This window comes from Misgurnus anguillicaudatus, chromosome 19 (genome assembly GCF_027580225.2).
Source record: "Misgurnus anguillicaudatus chromosome 19, ASM2758022v2, whole genome shotgun sequence".
In the NCBI taxonomy this organism is placed as follows: domain Eukaryota; kingdom Metazoa; phylum Chordata; class Actinopteri; order Cypriniformes; family Cobitidae; genus Misgurnus; species Misgurnus anguillicaudatus.
Window position 1 is genome coordinate 43,207,932 of NC_073355.2, and position 23,516 is coordinate 43,231,447.

The 23,516-nt window shown below is 41.8% G+C and overlaps 3 long non-coding RNA genes across 4 annotated transcripts; 2 read left to right on the forward strand and 1 right to left on the reverse strand.

Annotated features, from left to right (window-relative positions):
- Positions 1 to 319: 319 nt before the first annotated feature.
- LOC129443848 (uncharacterized) lies at positions 320 to 4,912 on the forward strand. Its single transcript, XR_012359392.1, has 4 exons — positions 320 to 602; positions 1,342 to 1,374; positions 1,501 to 1,646; positions 3,963 to 4,912. It is a non-coding gene; the product is annotated as an uncharacterized lncRNA (long non-coding RNA).
- A 3,594-nt stretch (positions 4,913 to 8,506) lies between these two features.
- Positions 8,507 to 10,425, reverse strand: LOC129414081 (uncharacterized). The gene is made up of 2 exons (XR_012359403.1): positions 9,313 to 10,425; positions 8,507 to 9,231 (listed from the first exon to the last, which is right to left on the reverse strand). It is a non-coding gene; the product is annotated as an uncharacterized lncRNA (long non-coding RNA).
- Positions 10,426 to 10,630: 205 nt separating this feature from the next.
- On the forward strand, positions 10,631 to 13,105 carry LOC129414420 (uncharacterized). Of its 2 annotated transcripts, XR_012359391.1 has the most exons (4): positions 10,631 to 11,144; positions 11,343 to 11,920; positions 11,998 to 12,154; positions 12,230 to 13,105. It is a non-coding gene; the product is annotated as an uncharacterized lncRNA (long non-coding RNA). The 2 variants fall into 2 exon arrangements; XR_012359390.1 differs by having other exon boundaries at positions 10,631 to 11,920.
- The last annotated feature ends 10,411 nt before the right edge of the window (positions 13,106 to 23,516 follow it).

The following is a 23,516-nucleotide window of genomic DNA, read 5'->3' on the forward strand; positions in this document are numbered from 1 at the left end:
ATTTTCATATGCTTTTAAATTTTAAGTTTAAAGAAGAAAACCTTAAAACTAATAATAGTCCGACCTTTACTGTCAAGATTTCTGATTTGTCTTTGTGGTGCTTCTGGTCATATTTTTGCATGAATTTGTTTTGCTCTCTAAAGAAGAGCAGGGGCAACACTAATGTTTTTTCTAAGCCCTGACTACATTTGCATTTCAAGCTATGACAGCATGTTCAGCACACAACCCTTCACTGAAAAAAATGGACTTAGTGGGTCTTTGAATTTAAATAAAATAAACATGTATATGCAACACAAAATATTTATATTCCTTGTGTAAACATAATTTAATTGATTATGATAAAAATGTTTTGTTTGAATGTAAAATGAACACATTATTCTCACATTGATTAAAATTGATTGAATTGAATACTTAAAGCAATAAAATTGGGTTTGCACACAAAACGGCACCTCCTGAGCAGCAGGGGCAGTATAGCTCAATGAGAAGGACATCGATTGCCATAAAAGAAGAATAAAGATCGTTTGTTTTGGGCGCCAAAATGAAGACTCAGCAGCAGTCAGTCAGTCAGAAGAACTCTCTCAGACGGACACCACGTTATTAAAGTAAGTTCTATTATTTATTTATGTTCGCTTCATACGTGATATATCTTCACTAGATAGACTATTTTTGTTTACAATATGTAGCCATTGCAATGACTTGTAGTAAATATTAGTTTGGAGGAGGTTGGTGGAGTAAGTTAACAGTCAGTCAAGCTCATAAAGAAAAACACAGCGTTTTAAAAATGTCAGCTGTTTAACGTTATTTCACGTTTGGTAGTTTTATCCGAGTTGAAAACTTTCAGCTTTGAGTTGACGTTTGAGGCACATTTCACTCAGCTGTTCTATGGAAACGTATCAGGACAAATAAAACGCTAACCAAAAGTTATTCTGTCCAGAGTAACGTTATCCATGTAAGTAATTTACCAGATGATATCAATTGACTAAATTAATAATGACATTGTGTATGAAACAAACGGTCTGCTTAATCAGATTATCAGACCCGCGTCAGTTATTCATGACTTCGCTACGCCACGAGCAACACTTGATTCTATTAGAAAAAGCTTTTTTAAATGTCTCGCGTGACGTCTGGTATATTAACTGAAAAAAAATCGCTTTGAAGTGACCACACCTTGAGCTGAAGTTTTCAGAAGAGAACCTTGTTGTTTTAAGATCTCATTTTGTCCAACATTGCGTCCTATGACAGATATAATACCGTACTTATTTCATTATTGCTCTGTGTATGTTTGACCTTCATCATTTGAGGTTATGTGTTGATTTCACCTCTGAATATTTCCTCTTATAGGTCCATCATCCTTTCATGCGCTACACAGCATTGGTAAGTCATTTCTTTCACTTTTGTACTGCTGTTAGGAGCTATATCTTATTTTTGTAACTAATATACAATTATTATTCTTTTACTCGCAGTACTCAAATATACAATGGTTGCTTAATTTGTTTTCAGATAAATGCTGAATTTAAAAGAATCACTACTGTCTTATGTTCCTGTGTCACCTGGACCTCCAATCCAAAAACCTGATGAAACTCTTCTATCAGAAAGGATGACAGCTAGCAAAAAGACTTCAAACAATTAATGATCAAATGACAGAAGTAAGTAATATAGATTCATAGACATAAAAATGTGTAAACATTGTTGGAAGTACAGAACGTTTAGTATGTTTTAGTTACAACATCTTTTGGCACACGGGTCATTAAAACACCTGGGAAGATTTAAAGAGGTAGTTCACCCAAAAATAAAAATTCTCATCACTTACTCCCTATCATGTTGTTACAAACCTGTATAAATGTCTTTGTTCTGATGAACACTAAGGAAGATATTTTGAGGAATGTTTGTAACCAAACCAATCATAAGCCCCATTCACTTCCATAGTGGGGAAAAATAATACTATTGAAGTGAATGGGGCTCATGAACAGTTTGGTTGCAAACATTTCTCAAAATAAATGTCTTCCTTCATGTTTATCAGAACAAAGACGTTTATACAGGTCTGTAACAACATGAGAGTGAGAAAATGAGAGAATTCACTTTTGATGTGATTGTCAGGTGTGGTAGCACACACTCGAAACGTGGCCTCTTTATTTAACTCATTCCAGTGTAGTGAACACTAGGGATGCTCCGATCAGGATTTTTGCAGCCGATACGATCACCGATTTGTAATCTTCGTGATCGGCCGATACCGATTCTGATTTTTTTTAAAGCTTATATGCAAGCTCTTTGATGACTGTAACTGTTACATTTTTTCTAGATAAAATAATACCACGGATGTTGCCTTTGTTATTAGAGATCGACCGATACTCATGTTTTTAAACCGATGCCAATAACAAATATTTGGATGCTTATGTGCCCGATAACCGATATGCTGAACCGATTTTTATTTACTGTTATACTTCTGTTTTTGACATAATAATTACTACAACACTACTGAACTGAACAAACCCTTATAATAATAATCATCCTCACAATCACTCCCTCTTTGCATACAAAGTAATAAATAGAGGGGTCTGAAAGAGTGAAGAATAATATTAATTTAATGAATAATGTAGAAACTATATTCCCAATACATGGACCATTCCAAACACCCCTATCATTTCGTCAGAAATGGACTGATCCAAAGGTCGCGCTGCGGTTGGGAGCGGGAGAGAGAGAAAACTATAGCGGAGTTGGCTGCTTGTTATACATAGTTTATAGAGTAAAACAGGTGGATTAAGTGCCTTTTTTGGAATAATATGGTTGTTTTGACCAGCAGCATGTAACCTTCAGCAGTAAAACAAGTAGTTAGCAAAGAGGTTTTACAAATAACATCACTGACTGGTATACTACATTCATGAAAGTAACAAACAAAAGGGCTTATATATCACTGAATTTCTTAACTGGTAATGTTATTTGATGTCAGAATAATTAATATTTTGTTGTTATAGCTTATGAAATGGCTGTTGACAGCGCTGTTATCTATGCATTTACTCACGCAGTAACTGTATCAAACTGTGACCGCTTGCGGAGGTAATAAATAATTAATTCATATCCACAGACATTTATATAGATATTTTAGCAAAATAATCCGCCGTCATATTTGCTGTGCACGCTGCTGCTGCTGTGAGCTCTTCTCCTCAGATGCGTCCAGCGCGCAATTCTCAATTCTCTCGTTTATCGGTCAATCCGATATCACAAACCCGATATCCGATCATCGGAAAATGCTCAAATATCGCTCTCTTCACGTGCACTGATGACAGGCTGCTGTGTGTGGGCGGCGGCTGAACGTAGACAAGCAGCTGTGAGGAAAATAAAAGTTGAAACGCTCAAAACTTTAAAACGCATGCAAATAAGAAACTTTTGGCATGAGGATGCAATTGTCCGTGATAGATATGTGTTGTATACGCTGTTTGATGGGGATGTGAAGACGCCTCGCGCTGTTGACCGGAGCGCGTCCTCATAGAAAATACGCATATCTCTGTAAAGGCAAAGAGAGACATACAAAGCTGCACGCCGCACATGAGCAAAGGGTTGTAAAAATGCTCGTGCTACCTAAAAAAATGTCTTTAATTGCAGCCACATTCAGGATCCTTTTGATGACAAAAGTAAACAGAAAGATCGGTTTATGAGATCGGCAGATTTAGCGAGCACTGATCGAGAAATTTAATGCCATTATCGGCCGATCGATCGGAGCATCCCTAGTGAACACACACACACACACACACACACACACACACACACCCAGAGCAGTGGACAGTGCAGCTGCCTTGCTTTGTAACCCATGTATTTGTAACCAATTGTAACATGCTGTGGCAATGCACATGGGTCTGTATACTTACATTTATATTTGTTTGCATTGTACTAATTTCCAATGACACTTTTATTTTAACAGTAACCTTTTTTCTGTTTCTTTAACTACATTTGTTTGTTTTGTACAGGGCATGGATGAAGTCAGCATCAGTGAGGTCATTTGAAGACACCAATGTTGGGATTTGTGCTCTCAAACAACATGCTTCTTGTGATGAAGAAGAGGATCTTTGTATAGTCCTGGAAGCCATGAAGGTGTTGCAACATCGTGTTTGAGCTGATGTATGCCTTAAACCTGATCTCCGCTTTATTTTTGAGGAAATCCAAACTGCATTGAGAGTAACTTTAACGAACAGTTTCTTTCAGTGAAAGGATCAGAAAGACTGTGCTGCTCATTTTTGAATTTTTTATCTGTTTTAAGTGTTTTCTCTTATTAATACATTAACAGTTTGCTGCTCAGAGTCGATTTTGGTAATGGTTGTTGTATTTTTTTTTTTTTGAATCTTTGATTAACGGTTTATAAATGCTGTAGCTCTGACTTTCTAAAGGAGTGATATTTTCCAGTTTGTAAATCCATTTTATAAATAATAGTACTTACTGTTTTGCATGTCTCTTTGGAATGCAGTGTTTGTGCTTTAGCACTTCTAAATCTACTGTGATAGTAACTATTTTAAACATTTGGGTCAGTTTCACAGATGGGGCTTTTCCTAGTCCCAGACTTTTGCAATGCCATATATCAGTGCCATTGTTTTGTCTGAAGATGTACTCCAGTGTTGTTTTTGTAAGGTAGGTTTGTTTGTAAACTTTATTTTTGTAAAAATATCCTAATATAACTAGGGCCTAGTCATGGATTAATCTACAACCTGTTTGGAAAATTGCCCCTTTATGTATGTACTGCATGTGCTGATTGTTGTAATAGTTATTGACTGTTATTGAATTAATGTGTAGTGATTTAAATGAATTGATGATCTGAAAGCAGTGGTTTGCCTCAATATCACTAAACATTTGTACAAAACTCTTTGCTTTTTATGCCAATGCAAATGTATTTTGTATTTTAAAAAAATAAATAACATTTGGATAATTATGGGTGATTATTCTGGTGCCAGAGACATAATGAAATTGCTTTAGAGTTACATAATCCCATAATATAAGCATTAAAAAGCATGTTGAAATTACAGATGAAAATCTAGTCCCCTTACATAATAAAATTACTTAAACATTACAAAATAAATGTGTTATAGTAAAGAGAAATAGCACTTTGAGTCAACATATTTCTATTAGACTACTTAAAGTAATTAAAATGTTTTGGTCTGACACATAAAAATTAATTTGAGAAAATTATTTTCGTTTTAAACAATCGGATCATGTGGGACCGATGTACACATTAAAATTACGTAAATTGAAAGGATTTTTTTTTTCAGTGTTGATAGAGCCGCCAAATATGTCACGGTGTGTAAACACCGAAAAAAGGAAAACTAAACGAGAACCCAAACGCAGACACAAATACAAAAATAAACTATGATTTATTTAATAAATAACTGAAACACCCACGAGGGGGTAAAAACAGAAGGAACAAAAACACTGTGATGAAACACAAACTTAACACGGGAAAACAGATCTCAGAACACACGAAGCACATGAGGATTTCAACAACAATCATCGCGCACACAACAGAGGACGAGAGGGCATTATATAGACAGCACATCAATGGGGAACAGGTGAACATAATTAATCACTTAAGACATGATTACATAAGGGAGTAGGGTAAAAGTGACAAGACACTGGGAATACGTGTTACACATACATGATGTGAGAACACACGTATTCCCACATAAAACAATGCTGCCCTGGTCCTGCCCTCTGGATAATAACCAAGGTCAGGCAAGACCATGACAGCCACAAAACACTGGGAACACGTGTCACACAGATATGATGTGAACACACGTGTTCCCACGTACACACACTGCTGCCCTGACCTTGCCCACAGAACATAGACCTGAACTATACTAAGGTCTGGCAAGATCACGACAGCAACAAGACACCGGAAACATGTGGCAGCCACACACAGAATGTGATCCCACATGTCCCCACACAGAACATGATACTGCCACGGTCCTGTCAGATGCACTCAGACCTAAATCTAGCACGGATGTCTGACAGGACCATGACAGTACCCCCTTCTTTAAAGACGGATACAAGACGTCACAAACAAAAACAAACAAAAACATTAAACACGAGGAACGAAAGACTGAACAACAGAAGACAACCATGACAACACAACAATAAACAACAAAGGTAAACAGACATACGTGACAAACGGGTTGGGGTGATTTAACAAAAACAATATATGATGAAGGGGTGGTGGGGAAAAAACAGGGGAAACAAAATGTCCATGGGGAACCTGAGTCTTAACGTCCTGTGGCTGAAAAGCCGACTGGTGACGTGTCCCCGGCTGCGCCGGCGGGTGACGTGTCCCCGGCTGCACCGGCGTGTGACGTGTCCCCGGCTGCACCGGCGTGTGACGTGTCCCCGGCTGCACCGGCGTGTGACGTGTCCCCGGCTGCACCGGCGTGTGACGTGTCCCCGGCTGCCCCGGCGGGTGACGTGACTCCGGCTGCACCGGCGGGTGACGTGTCCCCGGCTGCACCGGCGTGTGACGTGTCCCCGGCTGCACCGGCGTGTGACGTGTCCCCGGCTGCACCGGCGTGTGACGTGTCCCCGGCTGCACCGGCGGGTGACGTGACTCCGGCTGCACCGGCGGGTGACGTGACTCCGGCTGCACCGGCGGGTGACGTGACTCCGGCTGCACCGGCGGGTGACGTGACTCCGGCTGCACCGGCGGGTGACGTGACTCCGGCTGCACCGGCGGGTGACGTGACTCCGGCTGCACCGGCGGTTGACGTGTCCCCGGCTGCACCGGCGGTTGATGAGTCTCCGGCAGCACCGGTTCCGAAGCCTTCTTTGTCCTCCTCCTCCTTCGACTAGAGGCAGGGAGTGCCGGACGGAGACTGGCCGTGGAAGTAGTCTCCAGAGCAGGGGGAACAGGAACCGGCTTCCCCAGCTTGACCGCTCCCGAGAGAAGACCCTCCAGCTTAGAGGAGGGTGAACGGGGTTCGGCCGTCTCGGTTGGCCGCTGGGACTGCTGTCGGTGGCCGAGACAGTCCACCAAGTCCCAATAGGGCAGCTGGAGTAATTGCTCTCGCTCATGAAACGGTGGAGGTTCGTTCATCCCAGCCACCAGGTAAGCGCTGGCGAGAACCTCCGGATAACACCCCCTACTCTTTTCCACCGCCCGGGCATACTCCCTGAGGGGAAGACCCCTCTGCGGTGGGAACGGACCACTGCCCGCGAGCGTCTGGTCGGCAATCGATGACCACCACTCTGGGTCGGATGCACACTTCATTCCTTAGGTCCGCTGGGTTCAGTTTGGCGCGATGATTCTGTCACGGTGTGTAAACACCGAAAAAAGGAAAACTAAACGAGAACCCAAACGCAGACACAAATACAAAAATAAACTATGATTTATTTAATAAATAACTGAAACACCCACGAGGGGGTAAAAACAGAAGGAACAAAAACACTGTGATGAAACACAAACTTAACACGGGAAAACAGATCTCAGAACACACGAAGCACATGAGGATTTCAACAACAATCATCGCGCACACAACAGAGGACGAGAGGGCATTATATAGACAGCACATCAATGGGGAACAGGTGAACATAATTAATCACTTAAGACATGATTACATAAGGGAGTAGGGTAAAAGTGACAAGACACTGGGAATACGTGTTACACATACATGATGTGAGAACACACGTATTCCCACATAAAACAATGCTGCCCTGGTCCTGCCCTCTGGATAATAACCAAGGTCAGGCAAGACCATGACAGCCACAAAACACTGGGAACACGTGTCACACAGATATGATGTGAACACACGTGTTCCCACGTACACACACTGCTGCCCTGACCTTGCCCACAGAACATAGACCTGAACTATACTAAGGTCTGGCAAGATCACGACAGCAACAAGACACCGGAAACATGTGGCAGCCACACACAGAATGTGATCCCACATGTCCCCACACAGAACATAATACTGCCACGGTCCTGTCAGATGCACTCAGACCTAAATCTAGCACGGATGTCTGACAGGACCATGACAAAATATTATACCTTACCAAGAAACATTCATCACAGCTGCAGCTTAAAGTCTTAAATAGCTAAATAAATTTAATTTGCGTTGTTCACTTTTTTATAAATAAATCTCTTAAAAAATATAAGATGACTCATATGTCATATGACACCTGCAAACCTTCTGTATTGTGAAAATTAATAATAAAATAAACAGGCCTACATGAAATATGGTTAACTTAAAGTGGACATATCATGAAAATCGGACTTGTTTAAGTGCTATAATTGGGTCCCCAGTACTTCTATCAATCTAGAAAATGTGAAAAAAAACAGTAACTTAGTTTTGGTAAACTATTCTCTGTGTGGCATGACGAGGGGGTTGGGGGAAAGCTTTGTGACGAAAGCAAAGATTTTGCATAAAACTCCGACTACGCCACCCCGGGACTTACACCCAGGGAAATAATCCTTACACCCAAAAAGGTGGTAAGGCACACAAGTTCATTCCTCAGAACAAGAGCAATGAGCAGGAGACGTGGGTATAATACAAAAATATAAGATTTATTTTTATAACCTTCATTGAGGTCGGAGAATGACTTAAAACAGGCACAGACTGATGTTACTCCACACACAGCTCTCTTACAATCCAACCATAAAAGACACAAAACAGATTATCTTAAAACATCACATTATCACACAAAACAAAATTATACAAAAGTACAAAACGACTGTAGAAAAGAAAATATAATTTCTACAAAAAAAACAATGACTGGCAACAGTCAACATAAATAAAAAAAACACAAAACATCAACTTACAGGGCTGAGGTTCCCACAGGAGTGATCACTGGCGCAAATTATCAAAAAAAGCACTCACACACCACACCGTGAATTCAGAGCACACACACTCGTACACAGCAAAAAGGTGTAGCACGGCAACCATTGACGCTGTACCACCACCATTACAAGATCCTTTGCCCGTGGAAACCCCCAGCCCCTAAAAGTAAAGCAACACACACCAATAAATGGCAAATGGGCTACACAGAAGAAATCATACGGCGCGAACACAAAGTCCATACGCCAGCTTCAATGTGCTGGACAATCCTCCACTGAGAAATAGAATTTTGCAGTAAAGTTTAGAAACCAGACAGTGTACAGTCCATGGTATCACGGTAAAGATAGTGACGTCGTTTCAGCGGTACGACACAGCAGCGCGAAAATCAAACTCATCAATAGAGGAAGCACGGCGTAGAACAAAAGGGAGAATCCTAAAATGAATAAATAAAATATATTAAACCTAAATCACAACATCATTACTCAAACATTACGACTACGTGCTGGACACTTACCAAACAGTGGCATCACCTCAGACACATTACAGTTTACAGCACAGGTTTACCAACATCAGGTAAACAACAGCTAACTGAGGGTAAACAGTCATTTAACCCACTCAAGTACAGGAGGGCACCAGCACGATAGACAAACGCTCTAAAACCAACGCAACATTAGTTTTAAATAAACACAGATTAAAACTACTAACATTTACACACAATGCTCACCTGTCGCTATCGTTGCGAACACCAAGGGGGAAAGCCGGACATGACGCATTTCGGGCAGCAGCCAATCGCCGCTTAAAAGGGGACTGCCACTCCCTAATAGGTTGTGATAACTGTCGATCACAGCTCACCTAATCCTGCTACAATCCACCCCAAGTTTCTGCAACGTCGCCCCGACGGTGAACAAAACAAAACCCACCTCAGGGTGCTCAGCCCCAAGGTCGGAAAAAGGCACAACCTTTACGATCCACTCTGCAAGACAGAAAAGCTGTGCCTGCTGATTAAAGGAAGTGGTATCAGTTGGAGTACTGACCTGACATACTCTCCAATGACAGATGACTACAACAAGAGCTTCCTCAAGTGCAATAAAATCTAGTAGATGGTTTCACTCTAAACTCTGAGGGACCCCATCTGAAAATAACTAACCGGGGGGTACGTCTCCTACCAATCAAACTTATCGGATGGTTCCACCTCACTCGGAGGGACCTCATCCGACAACGAATGACATGGGACCGATTAGCACCTCCAACGCAGAACTGACTGATACGGGGAATACGTCTCCTGCATAGTAAAATTCATCAGATGGTTCCACCTCAAACTCTGAGGGACCCCATCTGAAAATGACTGGCCTGGGGGGGTACATCTCCTACCAATAAACTCATCAGATGGTTCCACCTCAGAGTCTGAGGGACCCCATCTGACCACAAATGGCATGGGACCGATTTGTACCTCCCCATCCCTTCATAAAACTGACATAGGTGTACATCTCCTATAATATAAAATTCATAAGATGGTTCCACCTCAACCTCTGAGGGACCCCATCTGAATATGACTAACCTGGGGGGGTATATCTCCTACCAATAAACTTATCAGATGGTTCCACCCCAGACTCTGAGGGACCCCAAATGACATTAAATCTGTCTTTTTGTTCTAAGTTATACCCTCACGTCACAATCTGGCGTAGTCGGCAGGATCCCTTTGTAGTGCAGAGGCGTGGGTATTTTTTTGTCATGCTTGCATTTGTTCTGTTTTATGTGTACATTGTAGTGTTTGGAAACCAGGCACCAGAAATCTCCCCTTATGGTGGGTCTGCACGTCGAGGCGAGTATGTATTTTTAATTTACGTCTACGGTTGGGTCATTCCTAACTATGCCAGTCATGTGAATTAATGATTTGGTAGTTTAAGGTAGACAATGAATTATTTTTGGAACGAGAGGGAGGATCTGCTAACATGGGTTAAGTCGAGAGCTAACTGGGTTCTATGGGTGGGTTTTGGGATGTCTGACGTGGCACATCATAGACGCCTTGAAATCAGGTGTTGTCATTTGTTCTGCATGAGTGATGCAGTTCTGTTTTTGCCATTAGGGTTCGGTCTTCCAGCCGGGTTGTTGGACCTCCTGCTGTAGGAAAGGTAGACCCCGGTACTGTCAGTTTACTGGAAGTCTGTGTTGATATGACCGAAGTAATACTATGCTCCTAATTCCTTGGTAGATGGGGTCCCTCAGAGTCTGGGGTGGAACCATCCAGTTAGAATTAAAGTCCAGGAGATGTTCCTGTGGCTAGTTACCTTGGGATGGGTGGGAAAACGTTTTTATTATTCTCTTTGAGAGTGTAAGGAGGATAAGGTAAAGTTAGGGCATTGCTGGAGCAGCATTTGCCTGTGACTGGTATCTCTGATGGGGGCAGGATGTATTGTAACCCTCATGTCATTTTCAGGTGGGGTCCCTCAGTACCTGGGGTGGAACCATCTGGTTACACTTATAGTCCAGGAGATGTTCCTGTGGCTAGTTATCTTTGGATAGGCAGAATGTAAGGAGGATAAGCTAAAGGTAGGGCATTGCTGCAGTAGTATTTGCCTGTGACTTCAATTTTTATGCTGGGGTTGGGTACTAATCGGTCCCATGTTATTTGTTGTTAGATGGGGTCCCTCAGTATCTGGGGTGAAACCATCTGATGAGTTTTATAGGTAGGAGAGGTACCCCCCCCACATAGGTCAGTCATTTTCAGATGGGGTCCCTCAGCATCTGGGGTGAAACCATCTGGTTCAATCCTTAGCACATGAGAAGCTTGTGTGTTGTCACTAGGAAGGGTACTGCAGGTCGGTACTCTAACCTACACCATCTCCTACGATTAGCAGGCACTGGTTCCGTGTCTAGCATAGTGGGTAGTACAGTTGATGCCCTGTTCTGTCCTTGGGACTAAATTCTGAGGTAGGTTTTTAATTGCATCACGTCGGGACGACGTCGCAGAAACTTGGGGTGGAATGTAGTGGGACAAGGTGATTGACAGCTGTGTTCACCTATTGGAGAGTAGGGCTCTCTATTTAAAGGCTGATTGGCTGAAGCCGTGTATGTGTCACGTCTGATTTCCCTCCCCTTGTGTCTGTTGACGGTCGTTACAGGTAAGCGTCCTAGCTCTTAGCGTATGGCTATTTTAATGTGTTGTGTGTGTGATTTTAAAACTAAATGTGAATTCTAGTGTGTGTTGGCTCCGATGCTGGTGCCTGTTAGCACTGTTCCATGGATTTTAAAAGTGCTAGTCTCTCCGGTTGACTCCCTGTATGCCAGGGCACTGGTGGCTGCCATGACAGCTGTATGCCAGTGTCCGTAAGGTGTCATGCCTGGCGTAAGAAGCGGTGAGTGTGCAACCTGCAACTTTAAGTGAGAGTAGTAATGTGTAGTCATAATGTTTACATCTGTATTCGCTTTAGGATTCTCCCTCTCGTTCCGGGCTGTGATTACCTCTTCGCGCTGTTTTTAGCGCTGCTATTCAGCTTGCAGTGCGCACGTGTTGACATCATTAAAGGGTGCTGCTGGTGTCCGGTCAACCTTTGAATATCGCACCATATAGTGCTCAAATCCATATGTGTTGGGGACATGAACGTTTTTGGTTTAAAGATTAAATGATGCTCTGAATGAGCTCTGTGATTCCCCTATCCAACCTCTTTAATTATTTTGTTTCTTTTGTTTATTTTTTGTATTTATACTTTGTTTGCTGCACGTGACTCCTCATCGTTGTAACGTGCCCAGGTGTATGTGTGGCCTATTGAACCTAGTAACACACTGTGACAGAGGGGAGTGGTATGTGAAATTAACCCTCCTAATGTTTTATTGTCTCTGTTTGTGTATTGTATTAATGGTCACTATAGAGGAGTTGTGAGAAGTAGTTAAACCATCTATAAAAAGTGTTTATAATTTATGTTCTGTTAAGCGTCTTTAACCTTTATTTTTGGTTTATCGCAGGAGCTGGGGTCCCACGGGTGACAGGAATTTCTACGGTGGTGGTGCTTCTCATCGTGTGCTGTGTAACATCTTGTGTGTTTCGTAGTGTGATTTGAGTGCACTTTGGTGTGTGTGGTTGTGTGGAAGTGTGCTCTGCTCAAACTGAATTCTGTCCTCTGCCGTTGGGAGCCTCAGCCCTGCTGGTAACATTCTCTTTTCTTTATTTGTTTTGATTTAACCTTTTTGTTATAATTAAAATTGTGTCTTTTCCTTTTAAGGGGAAAGAATGAGTACTTGGTGTGTCTTTTTAATCTAGTGTTTTTAAATATTTGTATCAATAAAATTATGTAACATTTTGCATTATACCCACGTCTCCTGCCTACTTTATTATAAGGGACCGAACCTGTGTCCTTCACCCATCATTTTGGGGGTAAATTGAGATTTCCCCGGGTGCAATTCCCGGGGTGGCGTAGTCGGAGTTCTTAAAATCTTAGGCTCATGTTCTCTCTCTAGCACCGCTCTGCTACATCTGCAAGCAAGTAAAAAATAGGTCACTGAAATGTGGCTCTCCTTGTGATGTCAGAAGGGGGTAATACCGCCCCTTTATATGTACCATCCAACAATGGCACTGCCATTTAGTGTAGAGATCAGCTCATTTGCATTTTAAAGGACACACAGAAAAACAGCACATTTTTGCTCACACCTACAAAGTGGAAATGTTAACATCTTATAATAAATTATCTATGGGGTATATTGAACTATATATATAGAGAATTTCAAATATGTACTCAGGGTACAACAGAGTTTCTGTTTTCCTCTTCTTCAGCTCCTCTTATTAGTGGTGTCCCTTAGGGTTCTATCTTGGGCCCGCTCCTCTTTAATTTATATATGTGTCCATTAAGGAAATATTATTAAAGAGCACAATGTTTTGTTTCATTTATACGCTGATGATACTCAGTTTGTATATTCCTTTGAAAGCTGCTGATTCCATTCAACAGTTGTTGGACTGTCTTGATGATGTCAAGAAATTATTAAAAAGTAACTTTCTCCAAACTAATGAAGACACAACTGAAATTATTGTTTTTGGTCCACTGAGATTGAGACATCATTAAGGAACTTGGCAATCATTTCCCGCCAGTAACTTCTCAGATTAGGAAAATTGGTTGTTAAGAATAGTTTTTATCAACTACAGATTATTTCTTAACTTAAATCATTCTTGTCTTTTCAAGATTTTGAGAAGGTCATTCATGCTTAATCACATTGCGTTTAGATTACTGCAACTCATTGTATGTTAACGAAGTTAAATAGACAAAAAATTGCCCACTGAGTATTTTAGATTGTATTTTTAAACAGACCGAATATTTTGAAAGTGAAAATTGAAATGTGGACAATTGAATTTTTAATAAGGAAAATTTTTTTTGAAATATTTTGAAGTAAAATATTTACAGCTTAAATATAAAGCCATGTTGAATTTCAGCCCTTAATGAAAGCCCTAAAAATATAATGCATTAAGATACAAGCAATGTTTATTAAAGGCATATTTTTCCAATTACAATTAAACAGGCTGTTTTATTTCACTTTACCTAAATTTTATTTAGCTGAAATAGCAAAATCTCTCTAAAAAAAAAACAGTCAAAACATGCACTGTAAAAAATACTTTGCTGCCTTAAAATCTTTTGTTAAATCAACTCGGATTTACAAGTCATTTCAACTTACTATTATTTATCTTGACTAGAGATGAGTTGTTATAACTACAGGTGAGTTGTTATAACTTATAAAATTAACTTGACTTTTCTCAACTATATAAGTCTTTATAAGTTGTGACAACTCATCTCTGTTGACATGACTTGTAAATCTGAGTTGATTTAACAAAAAAATTAAGGCAGCAAAGTATTTTTTACAGTGTGTTATTTTTCCATTTGGGGCATCATACACTAATATGGTGGTTGTTACGGCTGCTGTTTTGCTTTGTTTTTTTCTCCCCTCTTTTCTCTCCGTCTTGCTTTTACTTTCACAGAGTCCTGTCATTGGTTGGCCCTTCTGTCTGTTACCTGTGATCCTCTGACGTTATCTCCAATCACATTCATCCTTCTTCTATAAAAGGGTGCGACAGACCACCGGCGAGAGCTCATGAACGCGCTCTGATATTGTGCTGCTGATTCGTTACTTGTATGTCTGTTGCTTTGCTGTCCCTAGTGCGTTGTTCCCCCACTCGAATTCTCTTTACTGTTTTATGTCTGTGGTTGGGAAGTGGACAGGTAAGAATGTCGCGTGATATACATCTTGCACACGCAGTCTGTTTTCCAGTAGTACAGTATTAGGCACACTAGGAAAGGGGCGAGCACCAACCACTGTATTTTTGTTAGAGAGTGTAGATTAGACCGGGCGTCCTGGATGCTGAAGAACCTCTCTTTATTTTCTTCGTGTAGTCAGCGTAGAAGGGTTAATTAAAGTCAGACGGGTTTTGTTATTTTCTTTCCTTTGGCCGCCGCCCATGTCTTTTCTCACCCCTCTTTCCTTTATGTGTTTTTTTTTATTGTACACACGTATATGTTTATGACAACTTCACTGTAAATACTTTCCTCAATTTTCCATCTAAACAGTTCACTGTAAATAGTGTAAATAAACATATCGCTTGATTTGTACTGCATCAATATTGTTTGCTTGGTTTCTTTTTTATTGCTCCACACCTTTCATAAATAATATATAATGTTTCCGACCCCCTTTCCTCTTGACTTCCATCTGGGGTTGTAACAGTGGTGTTTGAGGACCCCTTGTGGACATCAGATTTAATTGTAGACATGCAGTACTTGGCCCTATTGTTACAAATGAAGCTGCTTCTCCGCATCCTCCCGGCCGACAGAGGGAGCCATCACCTGAATTCTAGTCATGTCTGTTATAAACTACATTTCCCATAGGGCCATGTACCTGGGTCTGATTACACTGCCACCTGAATCTCATTCATAGACTCTATTTAAGCTCTCACCAAACGCATCCTGATGCGAAGTCTTGATTTGCCACGGTGATCATTTCTGAGCGTTTTCTTGAATTATTATTACGGATCTGTGTTTTGACTTTGGACTGTTATTATCGTTTTGGATTGTTTGCCGCCTGCCCTTGAACTCTGCCTGTTTATTGATCTCACGATTGTTATCTGCCTGTCTCGACCATTGCCTGTTCCTGTTTACTCTTCTGATTTGCCCCTTGCATTCTGTGTGCTATCGCCCACTTACTGTTGTGTCGGTTATCTTAATAAAAGCTGCAAATGGATCCCATGTCTGAGGACTCATCATTACAGAAGACTTCGCCACACAGCGATCCAGCAGCTATGATGCAGATTTCCTCCGAACTCTCCGCACAAGCCCATCAGCTAGCCTTACATCAACACCAGCTTAACCGTTTAACATCTCTAACGGAGGATTTGGTAAAGACTTTACAAGGCTTACAACTTGCACCCACCGGGGCCACCGCGTCGGCAGCAGCAGCGCCCGCTCCCATTGAACCGATACAACCACCACAGAGCAGCGTGAATCCTCGACTCGCTTTCCCAGAGAAATTTGATGGAGATACAACAAAATGTAAGGGATTTCTACTACAATGCTCTTTGTTTGTTAACCAACAGCCTGCCTTGTACCCAACAGATGCCAGTCGAATATCCTTTGTTTGTTCCCTGTTAACCGGAAGAGCGTTGGAATGGGCTACGGCTGTTTGGAGAGATGACGGATCAGCGTTCACATCTTTCAACGATTTTCTTCAGCGATTTCGAGAGGTGTTTGAACATCCCGCTGGAGGTAAGAGTGCGGGTGAACAACTGCTGGCTTTAACCCAAGGAAGACGAACGGCTGCGGATTATGCTTTGGCGTTTCGAACGCTAGCAGCTCAAACGAACTGGGTTGAGGATACTTTAAAGCTGTGCTACAGAAAGGGATTAAATCTGGACTTGCAAGCTGAGCTAGCCTGTCGGGATGAGGGCAAATCATTGTGTGAGTTTATTGACTTGTCTATCCAGATTGATAACTTAATTCGCTCTCGTCGCCCTGTTCGCTCTGTCCTTCCCGCACCCAGTGCCCCAGTGGATACGTCTGAACCAATGCAGCTTGGTTTTACCCGTCTGACTCCCGAAGAACGAGATCGACGCAGGCAAAATCATCTCTGTATGTACTGCGGACAGGCTGGACATCTGAAAGTTTCATGCCCCTCTCGACCAACTACTTTTACCACTGGAACGGTGAGTGAGCAGCCTCTATCTAACAACTCACACTCATGTATAAAAATACCTGTAACCATAACTACCTCAAGTAAAACTCTCTCTGCTTCTGCACTACTAGACTCCGGAGCTTCCGGAAACTTTATTTCTCAACAATTTGCTCAGCAGCATGATTTTAAACTGACACCGTGTACTTCTTACTTGGCAGTGGAGGCGCTAGATGGGCGTCCTGTAGGAGAGGGGAGAATTTCACAAGTCACTGAGGCTGTCACCATGCAGGTTGGAGTTCTACACAAGGAGGAAATTGAATTCTACGTGATCCCCTCTCCTCATAATTCAATTGTTCTGGGATTGCCTTGGCTTCAAAAACATAATCCACAAATATCTTGGGAACAGGGGCAAATCACTCAGTGGGGAGTAGTCTGCCAAGAACATTGCTTAACGTCCGTAAACCCTTTGCCAACGAACCCTGAGGCAACTAATGAGTCCACCACAAAAATTGATGGTTTGCCTAATGAATATTCTGATTTATCGGAAGCTTTCAGCAAGACTAAGGCCACCCAATTACCACCTCATCGCTCCAGTGACTGCGCTATTGAACTTATACCAGGTGCTACTCTTCCTAAGGGTAGAATTTTTCCCTTGTCTCAACCCGAATCAGAGGCCATGAAAGATTACATCAAAGAAGAATTGAGAAAGGGTTTCATTATATCCTCTACTTCTCCTGCTTCAGCCGGTTTCTTTTTCGTCAAGAAAAAGGATGGCAGTCTCAGGCCTTGCATTGACTACCGTGGACTAAATGATATCACTGTTAAATTTCGTTATCCTTTACCTCTAGTTCCTGCAGCGTTAGAACAACTTCGACAGGCAAAGTACTTCACCAAGCTCGACCTCCGGAGCGCCTACAACCTAATACGCATCAAGGAGGGTGACGAATGGAAAACCGCTTTCTCAACGTCTACTGGTCACTATGAATATTTGGTCATGCCCTTCGGGCTATCAAACAGTCCGTCCGTGTTCCAATCATTCATCAATGATGTCTTCCGAGATATGCTCGACAGGTGGGTGATAGTGTATATCGACGATATTCTAATCTACTCCAATTCATATGAAGAGCATATCCAACATGTAAGATCCGTACTCAAACGTCTCATTCAATATCAACTATATGCCAAAGCTGAGAAATGCGAGTTCCATCAGACATCTACATCATTCTTAGGATATATCATCAGTCAAGAAGGAGTCGCTATGGATGAAGCGAAAGTGAAAGCAGTGTTGGATTGGCCCCGACCACGCACGCTCAAAGAGTTACAACGATTTCTGGGGTTTGCCAATTTCTATAGAAGATTCATTCGAAACTTCAGCACGGTGGCGGCACCTTTAACTGCCATGACTAAACGTTCGACTTCACATCTCTCTTGGTCTCATGAGGCACAGCTAGCTTTCGACGAACTGAAAACACGATTCACCTCTGCTCCTATATTGCATCATCCAGACCCAGAACTTCCCTTTATCATAGAAGTAGATGCTTCGAATACCGGTATAGGAGCAATCCTCTCTCAACGACACGGATCTCCAGCCAAAATGTTTCCCTGTGCGTTCTTTTCTAGAAAATTGTCCTCAGCAGAGAAGAATTATGATGTGGGAAATCGTGAACTACTGGCCATGAAATCAGCACTGGAAGAATGGAGACATTGGTTGGAAGGGGCTAAACATCCATTTACTGTCATTACAGATCACAAGAATTTAGAGTACATACGTTCAGCAAAACGCCTCAACCCTCGACAAGCCAGGTGGGCACTGTTCTTTACTCGATTTAACTTTGTCATCACTTACCGACCCGGATCTAAAAATACCAAGGCTGACGCACTTTCACGCCAAACTGAGGAATCATTAAAGTCCGACCAGGCAGAAGGAATCATACCTGAAGCTCTTCTAGTCGCACCGGTTCAGTGGGATATAATAACGGAGATTAATCAAATCAACAGCCAAAACCAGCTACCCCCCGAATGCCCTCCCAATCTAACATTTGTGCCTGAAACCTTGAGAGAGAGACTACTCCAGCATGTTCACTCTGACCCTAGTTCCGGCCACCCTGGCATTACTGCCACACTCCATCTCCTCTCACAACGGTTCTGGTGGTCCACAATGTCCACAGATACCACAAAATTTGTGAAGGAATGTCACATATGCAACACCTCTAAAACCCCACGTCAACTGCCTGCCGGACTACTACAACCTCTACCGACGCCCCAACGACCTTGGTCCCATATTTCCATTGATTTCATTACTGATCTCCCTAATTCCCAGGGCAAAACTGTCATACTTACTGTCATTGACCGCTTTTCTAAGGGATGTCGATTAATACCTCTGCCAAAGCTGCCCAGTGCCATGGAAACTGCTTTAATTCTGTGCGACTATGTCTTTCGTCTTTATGGATTACCAGAGGATATAGTGTCCGATAGGGGTCCCCAATTTACATCCAGAGTATGGGCGGCTTTCTTCAAACAACTGAATGTTAACATTAGCCTCACTTCAGGATACCACCCCCAATCCAATGGTCAGACCGAACGCCTAAACCAAGAACTCACCCGTTTCCTCAGGTCTTACTGTCAATACAACCAATCTGACTGGAGCAAATACTTATTATGGGCTGAATACGTGCAAAACTCCCTCCATAAACCTGCTACCGGTCTAACTCCGTTCAAGTGCATTTTGGGCTATCAACCACCCATGTTTCCCTGGTCGGAAGAACCATCTGATGTCCCATCAGTGAATGAATGGTGTCAACGCAGCGAGGAGGTATGGGAGAGAGCTCATGTTCACTTACTACGTGCTGTTCGCAGGCAAGAGCAACAAGCCAACCGTCATCGCCGTCCCAATCCAGCATATACTCCAGGACAGTGGGTTTGGTTATCCACCAGGGACATCCGTCTACGACTCCCCTGCAGAAAACTCAGTCCCAGGTACGTGGGTCCTTTCAAAATTCTCAAACAAATTACTCCAGTGTCATTCCGTCTAGATTTACCCACTAATTATCGAATTTCTCCTACCTTTCATGTGTCTTTGCTTAAACCCGCTGCTGGTCCGGGAGGAGTGTCGGAGAGAACTACTGAGACGCAGAACCCCCAACCACTACTCATCGGCGGCGAGGAGGCTTACCTGGTCCATGAGTTACTCGACTCCAGACGCCGGGGAGGTACCTTACAGTACTTGGTAGATTGGGAGGGGTATGGTCCGGAGGAACGATCTTGGGTCAACGCGGAGGATATCCTTGACCCCACACTCACTGAGGAGTTCCACAGACTGCATCCAGAGAAACCAGCCCCTCGACCACGCGGTAGACCCCGGCGTCGAGGGCCTCCTCGCGTCAGGAGCCGCTCGCAGGGAGGGGGCTCTGTTACAAATGAAGCTGCTTCTCCGCATCCTCCCGGCCGACAGAGGGAGCCATCACCTGAATTCTAGCCATGTCTGTTATAAACTACATTTCCCATAGGGCCATGTACCTGGGTCTGATTACACTGCCACCTGAATCTCATTCATAGACTCTATTTAAGCTCTCACCAAACGCATCCTGATGCGAAGTCTTGATTTGCCACGGTGATCATTTCTGAGCGTTTTCTTGAATTACTATTACGGATCTGTGTTTTGACTTTGGACTGTTATTATCGTTTTGGATTGTTTGCCGCCTGCCCTTGAACTCTGCCTGTTTATTGATCTCACGATTGTTATCTGCCTGTCTCGACCATTGCCTGTTCCTGTTTACTCTTCTGATTTGCCCCTTGCATTCTGTGTGCTATCGCCCACTTACTGTTGTGTCGGTTATCTTAATAAAAGCTGCAAATGGATCCCATGTCTGAGGACTCATCATTACACCTATGCTGCCTATTTTATCTTTTAAGAAATATCTGATGTTAATCTCTGATATCTTTAACATATTCATCGCTGATGGAGAATAAACCAAACGCTAGTTATGTGAATCAATGTGCATAATAGTCGGAAACTGTTATATTTTTTGTATTTACTATAGTAAAACTGTAGTAAAATCTATAGATACTGTCATGTTTTTTTTTTACTTTACCATAGTGAATGTTAAAGTATACTACAGTGTTTATTACAGATGCTCAATTCACATTAGTTAATACAGAACACTGCAGTAAACATTAACAAATTGTAATTTACTACAATATATTATAATTTATTAAAGTAATAATTATTATTATTTACTGTAGTAAATACTAAAGTAAATCAGGATATTTTAATATGGGCTAGTAAACATACTAAAAAAACTTTTGCAATTGTTTATAAAATTTCATAAAATCATGATTGCTCTGCTGCTTTTACACACAGGGAACATCACATTTAAATGGATTACTCATGAAGAGCATTGGAGGCTTGTTTGAGATTAACTAATTCTGAGCAGAATCGTTTACCGGAATTAAGGCAGCTCTGGGAAACGCATTCAGACAGACTTAATAGGGAGCGTAATGGAATTCTGTTTGAAATATAAACAGAGAGCGCTTTTGTAATAACTAATTCCTGCAATATTGCTTTCTCGCTAAAAATGCAATCAAAAGGTGTAAAAATTACTTTATTAACAGTAAATTTGTGCTCCAGCCACTTTCTTGGTCGCCTTTTTTTTTTTAACTCAATCAGTCTCGACCAATCACATTCCCTGCGCACACCCACACAAAGAATTGTAGTACAAGACAATGAAGGTATCTCAGGAGACAGGAAGTAAAGCAAACATTGGATTTGGACATGCCTTGATGCCTGCCTTCCTGCTTTGGAATGCTGCCTTTGAACTTTGAGCTTTTGGACACAACCCAAGATACCTTCGACTTGCTCTCATACACCGAGGTGGGGTTGTCGGATTCTGCAGTTGGGCGCAGTTGCTCTTCTGACTGTGTTGATAAAAAGCATGATGGGAAATTACGTTGTTATCATCTGTACACATTGCTTCTAAACAAATTTTAATCCTTTTCACCTTCAACCAGTTGGGAGAGCAACTGCACCTGCAGTGGGAGGTTTTACAGTAAACACATAAAGCCCTTAAGAGTGTATGTTCAGTTCCCAAACACCTAATCTTATGTGACTTTTCTGTTGCTTTCATGTTCAAACACTGATGTTATGCCTCACCATTGGTTGAATTTGATATGCACATTTAGATGCACTCATGCCAGGGCCGGCGTCAAGGGGGGGCATTCGCGGGCAGTGCCCCCCCCCCCCGAACAGGTTGTTGTGCCCCCCTACAAAGTTTTTAATTACTTTAATATATATCAAGAATAATTAAAATAAATTAAACATTGAATGCTTCATGACTTGTATTGTAATCAAATTAGGAAAATATAGTTGATATTTGTTTTCTTTAATTAAAATAGACCAGTTTCTCTGATTGGATGTATTGCCGCGTCTCACCCGTCTTACGTCTTTAGCCTATTTGTGACTTGATACTAGCAACGTGTTTTTTCGCGGCATTTTATGGATCGTGTAAAATATGGATATTAGAACATTTAGAACGAACCAGCACTGCCTGCTTCATCTTCATGCAAACACAGACTGGCTATGCCTGCAAACTCAGAGATTAGAGGTCGAGGTGGAATTTACAAATCTACAGGACACTGTTTTAAGGAAGTTTAATGTTCTTACACACAGTTTTCAGCTATTTTAAAGGTAAGTTAGTGTTGTTTTAAATTATGTAAGCTTAAATGTGAAGTGTGGCTATAGACCCGTTAACAGCATTACGACGTGATTATGGTAAAGCTGCTTTTTTAAAGCTAGGACGTGGTGTGCGCTGTGCTATGAAACCCATTCATTTCAATGGCTTGCGCGGCGCGAGTGGGGTTTGTTGTTGCGTCGAGCCAAGCGCGAGCGCAGCGGAGCTCAGCTTGCTCTCTTGCCGCAGTCGAAGTTCAATAGTTTTGCGCATAGTTTGTGGTCTTTTGCACTTTATACTGGAAATGAGCTGACAGTCTGTACTAGTTGTATGAGTGTGTGCTTGCTGTATTTGTTGTTTTAATGTCTTGTTGTTGCTATTGCGTGCCCCCCGTTGGAAGCCGAGTGCCCCCCTGTTAGTTATGGTCTGGCGCCGGCTCTGACTCATGCCAGAGGTGTTCACAGGGTGACGCAGCGACGAGTTCCCTTTAAAGGGAACCGGGTAAACTGGGATCTAGAAATGTTTATTTATTTCAAACCAAAAGGAACAATGATGTCTCTTGGTTAAAATGAAAACCTATATTTCTGATTTTCTTTAAATATTGGGTCTGATGTCAAGCAACTGAAGAACAATTAAAATCTTGATAGAAGTGTTTATTGGTTAAAAAGAAAGTCTTACAGTAACTGTTTACAAACAGTTTAAAAACAAAGGTGTATTTAGTATTATTTCTTAGTTTAAGCATTCAATAACTGCATTGAATCACATACACAGACATAATTCAAACTAAGCTTTGGTTAAATAAAAGCACAATAAACTAAATTAAACAGAATAATTGCATATGTTTTTATATAATTAACAATATACAGAAAATTAATATTCAGTTCAATTATTCACACATACACTACTTCTGTGT